The sequence below is a fragment of the Lissotriton vulgaris genome, chromosome 5 (genome assembly GCF_964263255.1).
Source record: "Lissotriton vulgaris chromosome 5, aLisVul1.2, whole genome shotgun sequence".
NCBI classification, from domain to species: Eukaryota; Metazoa; Chordata; class Amphibia; order Caudata; family Salamandridae; genus Lissotriton; species Lissotriton vulgaris.
In genome coordinates this window covers 699,316,060-699,326,402 of record NC_141693.1, presented here as the reverse complement: position 1 = coordinate 699,326,402, position 10,343 = coordinate 699,316,060, and the positions used below count along the sequence as shown (strand labels likewise).

Here is a 10,343-nt window from a genome sequence, read left to right as displayed (position 1 = left end):
CATCATAGCCTAAATTTGGCCCATCCGCCTGGAGAGGTTTTTCCCGCAAAAGAGGGGAAAATATCGCCCATATGTGTGGAAAACAGTAGCCTGGAAGCGAACAGCACAATCATTCAACGACGCGGCTTAATAGATGCATGTTTTTTACATTGCCACCAGAGGGGGTCGTGAGCAAGAGAAGGCGCGCCTCTACTGGAAAGACGCTCTAGCTAGTAAGATTCTTGGTTCATTTCCTCTTCCTGTAATGACGTGGTACAGAGTACTCCGCAAAAAAACAAACCAGCGAAAAACGAAAGAGAAGGGAAGACAGAGGATAAAAGAACCAAGTGACGCAACAGAGTTTTGAATTCACCTAGAAAAGCTGGAGGTAATTTGTTTTGGAGCCGCGCACGTGGTTAATGTATCTCCTGCTGAAAGCAGCAGTAGTGAAAAGAGTTGCCTACTTTGGAAGTGGGGTGGCTAACAAAACATGACATTAAAAAGTCATGCGCATGCATTTTTTGTTCAGAAGAATAGATAAGGGAAAACAGCCTGATGAGAGGGATGAAAACAATGTTATTTAATGTTGGGACGTCTTGCTGAGGAATCCTGTAAAATACGGAAAGAGCCTTAAACCTCTGATTTATGTGCGCATGGCTCGTACCCCACCTTTTCTATTAGTCTAGCAGGGGTTCCTGATTTGAGTACACAGTCATGCGAATTGATTCTCAATAATAAGGGTTGCCCATTGTCCTGATAAAACACTTTAAAATACTTTTTGCAGGTTTCTCCAAACATTTTTAAAATCTGATTTGAAGTAAAAAGATCATGCCAATGTGTTAATATGCAGCGATTCGCAGTATGGATGGGGCAGGCATGAGGCTTTGATGTGTAGTGTTTTTTTTGTGGGTTTCTAGTTGGCCATGGAGAGATAAGCTTTGGCCATGGCTTGGAAGGTACTGGATAGGACTCGGGGGTTGTGGGAAGTTGAGTGGAAATTTCACGAATAGTTTTTCAGGACTGGCAATGTTTGTAAAACATGTCAACTTTTCAAGGCTAACATGAAGGTGATAACTACCCAGTGCCGTGAGCACAATTGTCGTGGGGTTTCGTGGAGCTGGGGTTGTGCATTGTAAAAAAAAAACAGTGTGTTCTGAGGCTTATTAGGACCGTAAAACTGATCGGAAATTAAATGTCTTAAACACCACTTATATGGAAATGTATTATGTTTTTTTTAATGAAAATGTTTTCATAACCAATAAGGCTTAAGTATGATATGAAGACACCTTTACAGGTGGTGTGTCATTTGAGGGTTTCTTACTTAAAGGAGTCTTTGGGTAATTACATTGCAAATGGTGTTTTTTAAGCACATTGAGCTAGTAGGCACAATTTCTATTTTATTTCTCCCTCTTGTATACCTCCACTGTTAAGTAACAAGACAGTTTTCGTCAGCACACTGACTTTGTGTTTAGAACTGGGAGGTCTCTCTTAGGCCGGGTAACTGTTGTCTTAATAGTAGTGACTGAGAGTTAGAACAGTTTTACATCAGGAACATGTCATAGGCGCATTGCTTCAAAATCGTTTACATAGCTAGTAAGTCGTGTTTAACCCCTTGGGCGCGTCAGCGATTCTGCGCCTGTGCGGCGTTTTCCGTAGTGGGCGGGTTCATGACGGCCCCTAGTCGTCATCAGCACACGCCCACCGTGATGCATGACGGCTGGGGCCGTCAACAGCATTGAAGGGGTTAATAATGCATCAGGACCTACACCAGGTGCACTAAACAATCTCACCAGAGCCCAACAGCACTACTTTAGGATAGGACATCTTATTATCTCTATCGAAGTAGAGTTAAGAACTAAAGCATATAGTTGTCGGGCAATTCTGATATCAAGTTTTAACAGGACTAGCAACCAGCTTTCGTATTAGCAACTATTGTAATCATGTTCTAATGTTCCAATGTTTCAACGTGCCCATGTCCCTATTACCTGGTCACGTTCAAGTTGCATCTTTTTGCTTATGTAAGCAGGTTAAAACGTAATCGCCACGGAGGAGTGAGACTGGTTTGGTTACTTCTCCTTGGTCGCCATGTCCTTAATGTACTTTCTGGGTGGGGGGTGTGGGTGGGTTGGGTGGGGTTCTTGGTTACATTAGTATTTTTTATTTTCCCCTTGTCCTCAGCTTTATTTTTGCTTCCACTTCTCCCTTTCTTTCTGTGTCCCGGCAGCAAAGTTCAACAACTCAGGAGTGCAGACGGTGCTCATAGTGTTCATAGTGGGTACATGTACACTTATATATTCATATTGTGGTGTTTTGAGCCTACCTTTGTTACGAACACAACAACCAACGGTTGTCACTTTCTATATAAAATGAGGTTCGACATATCATTCCCATTCCTTTCTCATGGCAACAAATAGACAGGCTATCAAGATAGTATCGCTTAACATTAAGGGAATTAACCATCCCATCAAAAAGAGGAAAATCTTAGACTACTTTCATAAACAGAAGGGTTACATCATACTATTACAGGAGACTAAAATTGATTCGCTACAATTTAATTCAATGAAAAACAAATGGTATAGTGAGGCAATTAGATCTGATGCCTTGGGGAAAAAAGAATGGGGTTCTTACACTCATTGCCAAAAGAGCTAACATTGATGTCCTACTGAGCATTGCTTACATTAAAGGTAGATGGGTCTCAACTAAACTGTCAAAGGACGGTAGAGAATTTTATGTTACCAACGTCTATGCGCCTAATAAGGACGATCAAGGTTTCTGGCAGGAACTTTGCACCCACATTGATACGATACCTGACACCGTGACACACATTTTGGGTGGTGACTTGAACCTCCCTATGGATCCTGTCCTAGACAGGGATTCACGTTGCCCCTTCCGACCAACCAACTCCCACAAAGCACTCCTTAATCTTTGTAAGCGCTTCAATCTGGTAGAAGCGTGGAGATTGATGAATCCAACGGGCAGAGATGATACATTTTACTCCCCACCACATAGCTCATACTCACGCATAGACTATCTACTCACATCGGCTCACTCCATTGCAGACATTGAAGTCACCTCCATTGAACCACGTGTAGTTTCTGACCACTCATGTATCACAATGTCGTTAGCAGTCCACAACGGGGTTAAGAAGTCGACTTTGTGGAGATTTAACAATGCGTATTAAAGAAAGCGGAAAATAGGGCGGCAATAGAAACAGCCATAAATGACTATGTTACTCATAACAAAAAAGGGAATACCACAGACCTTACAAGATGTGAGGCCCTAAATGAACAGTTAGAGGGGTGTTAATTAAGATAAGAGCTGCCATGAATAGGGATGCCAATTCTGCCCTTTCACGGCTGGAAGAAGAAATAGCAGCACTAGAACAACAACATATAATCTCTAAAGATACCTTAGTCCTCAACGATTTAATGAACAAAAAGTACGAATACAACAAGTTAATCAGTGAGAGGGCAGGAATCTGGCTTCAACGCCAGAAAAGCTTCAGACTGTGCCACACCAATAAAGCAGGTAAGAGTCTTGCTTCTTACCTGAAATTCAAGCTGCTACAAACTTCCATCAAGAGTATTGTTGACAAACTAGGGATACCACACTCAGACCCCAACAAAATTGCGGAAATCTTTAAGGATTTCTACAATGATCTATACAGTAAGACCAAAAACATTGATGGGTCCAAGTTGGGGCATTACCTAGATAAATGCAAACTCACCTCTCTCCCGTTAAACGACCAAGTCGAACTAAACCGACCCATATCCCTGGAAGACATCAGCCAGGCCATTAAGTCCCTCAAAATTGGGAAAGCCCTGGGGCCGGACAGATTTAGTGCAATGTTCTACAAAAGCTTTTCAACTGTCCTAACGGAACCACTTAAGGATTTATATGAGCAGTTTGCCACAAGTGGACAAATTCACGGCACACCTGCAGAGGCCATTATTGCTGTTCTCCCAAAAGAGGGTAAGGACCCCACGTCTCTGAAAAACTACAGGCCGATAAGCCTGATCAATCTCGACTGTAAGATTTATGCCATGATTTTGGCCAAAAAGGATCCAGAAAGTGCTGCCCCAACTGGTTCACACATCGCAAGTAGGGTTCCTCAAAAATAGATTATCCAGTGATAACACGCGAACCCTTACACACAATATAGAAATAGCAAAATTGACTAACTCTCCCACGGTAGCAGTGACCTTAGATGCCGAAAAGGCCTTTGATAAGGTTGACTGGGCTAACTTGGAAGTATCCCTACATAAATTTGATCAGGGGACCGATTACATCCGCATGGTGATGGTCTTATACTCTAACCCCTCAGCAAGAGTAACGGCGGGTGGATGCCTTTCAAGCTCATTCGAGCTGCAACAAGGTACAAGACAAGGCTGTCCCCTCTCCCCCTCGCTGTTCCTACTAGCGATCGAGCCCTTCTTGTACTCTCTACGGAACAACAACCTAATTAAAGGCATAAGTTTCGGGGGTGTCACAGTCAAAATTTCGGCTTACGCCGACGACATTTTGGTGGTCTTCGAGAACGCGGAATTAGCAGTTCCGGCCTTGATGTTCTCTATTGCGGGGTTTGCCGAAGTGTCAGGATATAAACTTAATAAGGACAAGACAGAGGTAAAACTGCTTAACAACATAGGCGATAAAAGCATCCTGGGTGACTCCGGATTGTGCTGGCAGGCAAAGAGCTTTAAATACCTTGGCATTGAATTCAAGAAGGACTTAATCAGTACTCTTAAAATTAACGAGCTTGCCTTATATTAAAAGATCTCCTCACTATTGGACGGCTGGTCCCCCAAATTCTTGTCCTGGTGGAGTAGAGTGGAAACTCTGAAAGTGATGATCATGCCACTCGTCAATTACTTAATTAGCATGTTGCCCATGTTATTGTCTGAGGACTTCCTCACCAAACTATATAAGACTTTAAACGTTTTTCTGTGGCAAAATAGGAAACGAAGAATATCTCTACGTAAACTTCAACTGCCAAAAGATAGAGGAGGCGTAGGCTTACCAAACTTTAGATGCCACCAAACGGCATATTTATGCAAGCAGGGTGCTAACTGGTTCCACAGCTATCAAGAATATTCTCCTGTATGGATTGAAGTTGAAAAATCTATCATCAATAACTTACCGCTCCCTGCCATAATGACTATGGACGCCACAGCCTTCCCTCATTCTAAGTACATATTCCTCAACACTAAAAGGGCTCGCCTCAATCTAGAGAGACACTGCAAGGCAAAAATAAAGTTTTCCAAATCCAACTTAACATCGTTCTGGTTTAACCCAACTTTAAAAGATGAAGGCCAACTCCTTTTCTGGGAAACCTGGTCCAAGAAGGGAGTGAACCTATTACAAGATATTTATGAAGCAACCACACCTTTACCTTTTGCCACCTTACAAACACGGCTTGATCTCCAACCACCTGACTTTTACAAATTCCTACGCCTCAAAGCACTTGTAACTGCTAGAGACATCTCACCACAAAACCCTACACTCTGTAATAAATTAATCCAGCTAATGTCAAAGGGCCATATGGTTTCAAAGGTATACAAGATCCTGTCCCCTATGCCTCAGAAAGCACACAGGAAGTGTGAACGGGATTGGGAAAACGAACCCAACTCTTCCAATATGGCCTTTGACTGGGATAAAATCCACCTCACGCCCTTCTACAACAAAATATCCCAGATACTCTCACAAACCAAATTTATGTTGATAAACAGGTCATACTGGACACTAGGAAAACTCTTCAAACTTAAACTTATAGATAGCCCCCTTTGTTGGAACTGCAAGTCAGGAGTGGGTGACCTAGCACACATGCTTTTCCACTGCCCTCTATTACAAAAGTTCTGGGATGAGATCTATAATTCCATCCAACGTACCTTCCACTATAGGCCTAGGGATATCAGCTATGTTCTTTTTGGGGCAATTGACCCGAACATAACAAGAGATCACGACAGACACCTTCTAGACCTCATGATTACTCTTGCATGCAAAGTTGTGCTTAGTAAATGGAAGAGTGCTTCCGACGTTTCTTTCAAAATTTGGCAGGAATGGCTGGCGTCCCTGAGGGGTGCTGACAATGATGTCCTCCATTCATCCCCTTGGCAAAAACCTCATACCAAACTATGGAGCCTACTAGACTCATTAGAGCTTTGTTACGATCCGCCTTAGGCTAAATACCTCGCACTATGCCTGTGACAACAAATTGCTTATTTTCACCTGTATTGTGAGCTCGCTGCTGCTCTCTTCTGGGCATGCTGTTTATTGTCATATTGCTGCTGCCTAGTCCCCTCCTCCCCCTCCTCACCCTTTCCCACCATCTGTGCTCCTCGGCTCCAATATATTATGTATGGATGGTAAGAACATTGCTGCCAAATGTCATTTGTTCATCTAGGAATCATTTCTTGTACCTTTTACGTATTACGGTATCTTGAGCATATTATCATCTTATTTACAGTATAGTATGTATCCACCTATGCATTATTTTCTATCTCCCATTGCTCAGTGTACCATCCTTACGCCTTATATTAACTTTTGTGCTTAATTGTGATCTATTGTATTTTAGCAATTTTATATATTTTTGTATCCTTTGTATCTTTTGCATTTTTTTGTATCTTTTTATATTATATTGTTTGGATTCTCAATAAAAAGGATTTGAAATCAAAAAAAATATTATGTTATCATATGTGGACAAGTCCTCAAGATTGGAGCCGCAGTGCACATGTATAATGTACCCATTCTTATATAAGGAGCAGGATATAGCCTGTAGTATGCGTCTTTAATGAGCAAATGTGATTTTGAATCATCTCTGTGAACCTCATGTCAATATTATAGCCCCAATTTTGAGCTGCCAATAGCAGTATTGTGTTTAGATAAAGAATTAAAAACGAAATAAAAAAGAAAAAAAGTTTTACATCTGCTCTTTAGAGGAAATTGAGACTGTGAAGATATGCTACAGAAATACAACAAACTGGAGGCCTTTGGGAATACAGAGTAGGGCTTCCTACTCACCCAACCCCTTACATTCGTGTCTTATATAAGCCCAGTCCAAAGTAGTGCTGAGACTGGTCTAGTCAGAACCATTAAGAACCATAGTCTATCGGCTGTTATGAGCTACAGGATTAACAGTGCTGCTTAAGCATAGTGGGGAGAGGGTATGAGGTCGAGTGTTGTGACTCAGCTCAGCTCTCTACATTCACATCTGCATATTCTTTTCCTCTACCAAATCTGATTCAGCGAATACTACACTCGCCTTTCTTTGCGTTAGCTTTCATCTCCTTTTATCCCCACCCTTTTTAACTCCTCTTGACTCTGCTTCTAGGGCTATACCTATATTATTTCAGCAAGTCCAGTACCACCAGCCAACAACACCCCGCTTATCCTCTCCCTCACCAACGAACCTACAGTTGCCAAGAACAGCTTCCACAAAGGGATGAAAACTGTTGCAACCTGCATGGGAGACAGCTGCCTCAAGCTCAACTCAGACAAGACAGAAGTCCTCTTCCTGGGATCCACCCCCTCCGCTTTGAACAACGCCTGGTGACTCGCTGCACTGGGAACACCCGCTGCACCATAATGTACTCTGCGCTCACTGTGAACCGCCAGATCAACGCTGTCTCTTCGTCATGTTTCAATGCGCTCCGCCGGCTCTGAAAAACATTCAGATGGATCCTCACTGAATCCATGAAGACGGTCACCCACGCCCTCATCAGCAGACTCGACTACGGCAACGCACTCTACGCCAGCATCACCCAGAAACTCCTCCGGAAACTCCTGAACGTTCAAAACGCAGCAGCCAGACTAGTCCTAAACATCCCCACTGCAGCCACATCACACAACACTTGTGTGTACTCCACTGGCTTCCAGTCGACAAAAGAATAACCTTCCAGCTCTTCACCCACGCGTACATGGCCCTTCACAACGCTCAACCAGCATACCTAAACCACTGCCTCTCATTCCACACATCCAACTGAAACCTCAGCTCCACACAACTTTCACTCACCACCATCCCACCAGAACAGGAGGAAGATCCCTCTCCTACCTAGCCGCCAAGACGTGGAACACCACAGGCAATCCCCATCGCTGTCCCAATTCAGGAACGACCTCAAGACCTGGCTCTTCGAATTAAACCAGTGCCCAGAAGGGTCTGCAGTCTCCCTCCCCCTGCCCCATGAGACCCTCCCGGGAAAGAAGCCCTGCATTACAAACTTCTGATTGAGTGATAGCACCAGGGCCCAGGGAGAGAGGCTAGTGCTCATCCAATATGTCTGTCTTTTAAGTACTAATCCATAGACATTGGAATTAATTTCCCATGCTTTCATTAGGTCTAACTTCTGCCTTTGTGTGGCCCTCTCCTCTTCTGTCTCCCAACGTCTTCCCAATTCTGTGTCGTGGCCTTTCTTCTCCTAAACTCCCTATAAGTCTTCACTTCACTCTAGCTCCCTTAATTCACCCTAACTTCTTTTGCCATTCTTATGCGTTCCTTATGCGTTATCTCCCTTCTTCATAGTGACACACCTGCCCCTCTTTCATATGATGTCCTGTTTCTTCACCCATTTATTATTTCCTTCCTCTGAGCGCCCTTCCCACACCTCTCTTCCACGTTTTGCTATTAACTACATTTCTTCTAACATAAATGTTGCTTCTTATATCCCTTCACAATCACCTCTCTTCCTCCATTAGGGTAGCTCTTCTTTCCATCTGCTAAAGCCCACTTTCCACCACAGCGCTTAAGGTCTCCCCTCTTTCACTGTTCAGCGACTCTTTCCTCAGCAGTTCTGTACCCTGTATATCTCGCCTTAGCACTGCACACAGCTGGTGGTCTGCAGTTTCTCTGTTAGATTATACACACCAAATGATTTTGGTAATACAGGGCAGGATAGCCTATCTTTTTGCAAACATTTACGCTATCAGCTGAACAGTTAAGTCTGGTCACAGCTGTAAGTCCACAAGCACCTGACCTCCTGCCTGTACTCGTCCTAAACTTGCAATCTGTGAGGAAGGGCCGGTTCTGCCTTTCCTGTCCATTTACTGGTGATCCAGTGAACCAAAACCCTCCTCTAAATCGGGACTATGCAGGCAAACTGTAAATCCTCGTCCTAGCCAGATCAGCCATGAGCAATCTTTTGAGATTCCAGTGTAACTGCTAGTGGAAAGATTATTCTCCAGATGTGAGTGTTTGCCTTCAAGTGTGGGGTGGGCACCTGCAATATGCAGGTAAATTGACATTTCTGTAAAAGCACAGGCATGCACAATCCCAGAGTAACTATTGACTACTCCGAATGCGTTTGTTAAAAGTATTGAACCTCTGGTGGAAGTTACTGGTACACTCCATTGCAATATAAATACGTCTGATCATTACCTGATAGTCTGAAGATACAAGCTGGCTTTGGCTTTAAACGAGATACATCCTTAAGAAATTTATAGTTGCAGCTTTTCATGGGAGTTCTGGATGTGGTTTTGAGGAGGGGGTCACAAATAGTATCTTGTACAGTGGTGTTTGAGCGAATGGGGCTTTGTGAAGCATGTCTGAATGGTGCCTGTAAAAAGGGCCTTCCTGGGCTTTGCAGCAGGTGTCTGAGTGGTGCTTTGCAGATGAAGTCTGGGTAGGGCTTGGCCTAGGTGGGGTGCTTTGTAGATTGAGTTTAGGTGGAAATGTACAGTGTTCAGGGTAGGAAGCGAAGAGAATGGCCAAACTTGCACTTTTTAGAAGCGGTCTACATTTTTAGGTCTCGCCTAAGCTAACGCGTAAGCGATGCTTTGGCAAGATATTAAGTAAGGGGCTTTTGAAAGGGCCCCCAAAGGCTGCAGGTGGATTGGGTACAGAGCATGTGCACCGGTCGCGCGCACCATTTGTCAGCCTGCAGCCTTTGGCAGCACTTTCGCGACTGCTTTGATGTTCTCAGTGAGCCGCGTGGCCACTGAAGACATCAAAGCGGCCGCAAAAGTGATCACGCACCCTGTACTGCTTCCTTCCCACTACTCGCTTAAAACCAGCACCTTTGCATTCAAACCACCAGCACTCACGCCCATACCCATCAGGAACCTCGGGGCAAGATTTAATGTGATCAATCACACCCTTTTTTATTGCTGGTTTTTTCCTAACCAAAATCCGTCAGCAGAACTGCTCTGGGAGTATGACCTCTTCATTACACACAGTTATTCTCTACTTTTATACTTGTTTCCCAATTTCTTATTTTTTCCTGTGGAAGACTTTATTTGAATGGTTTTATCTGCCACTGTTCCCCTTACTCTCTCTTTCGACTATCCCTGAATAGACAAGTTTTCCTTTTATAGATTTTGCTTACAAACCAGCTGTGGTTTCTGCAGTCATTTCTTCCGGTTCGGATTATTCA

At 43.6% G+C, this 10,343-nt stretch overlaps 1 protein-coding gene across 2 annotated transcripts in view; it reads left to right on the top strand.

Moving 5' to 3' along the window:
* The first annotated feature begins 229 nt into the window (after window positions 1-229).
* FAM241B (family with sequence similarity 241 member B) overlaps window positions 230-10,343 on the top strand; it is a 73,555-nt gene continuing 63,441 nt past the window's right edge. For both annotated transcript variants that reach the window (XM_086922132.1, XM_086922131.1), the window contains exon 1: window positions 230-367. The gene's annotated coding sequence lies outside the window, so the exon portion shown is untranslated. The remainder of the gene's footprint in view (window positions 368-10,343) is intronic.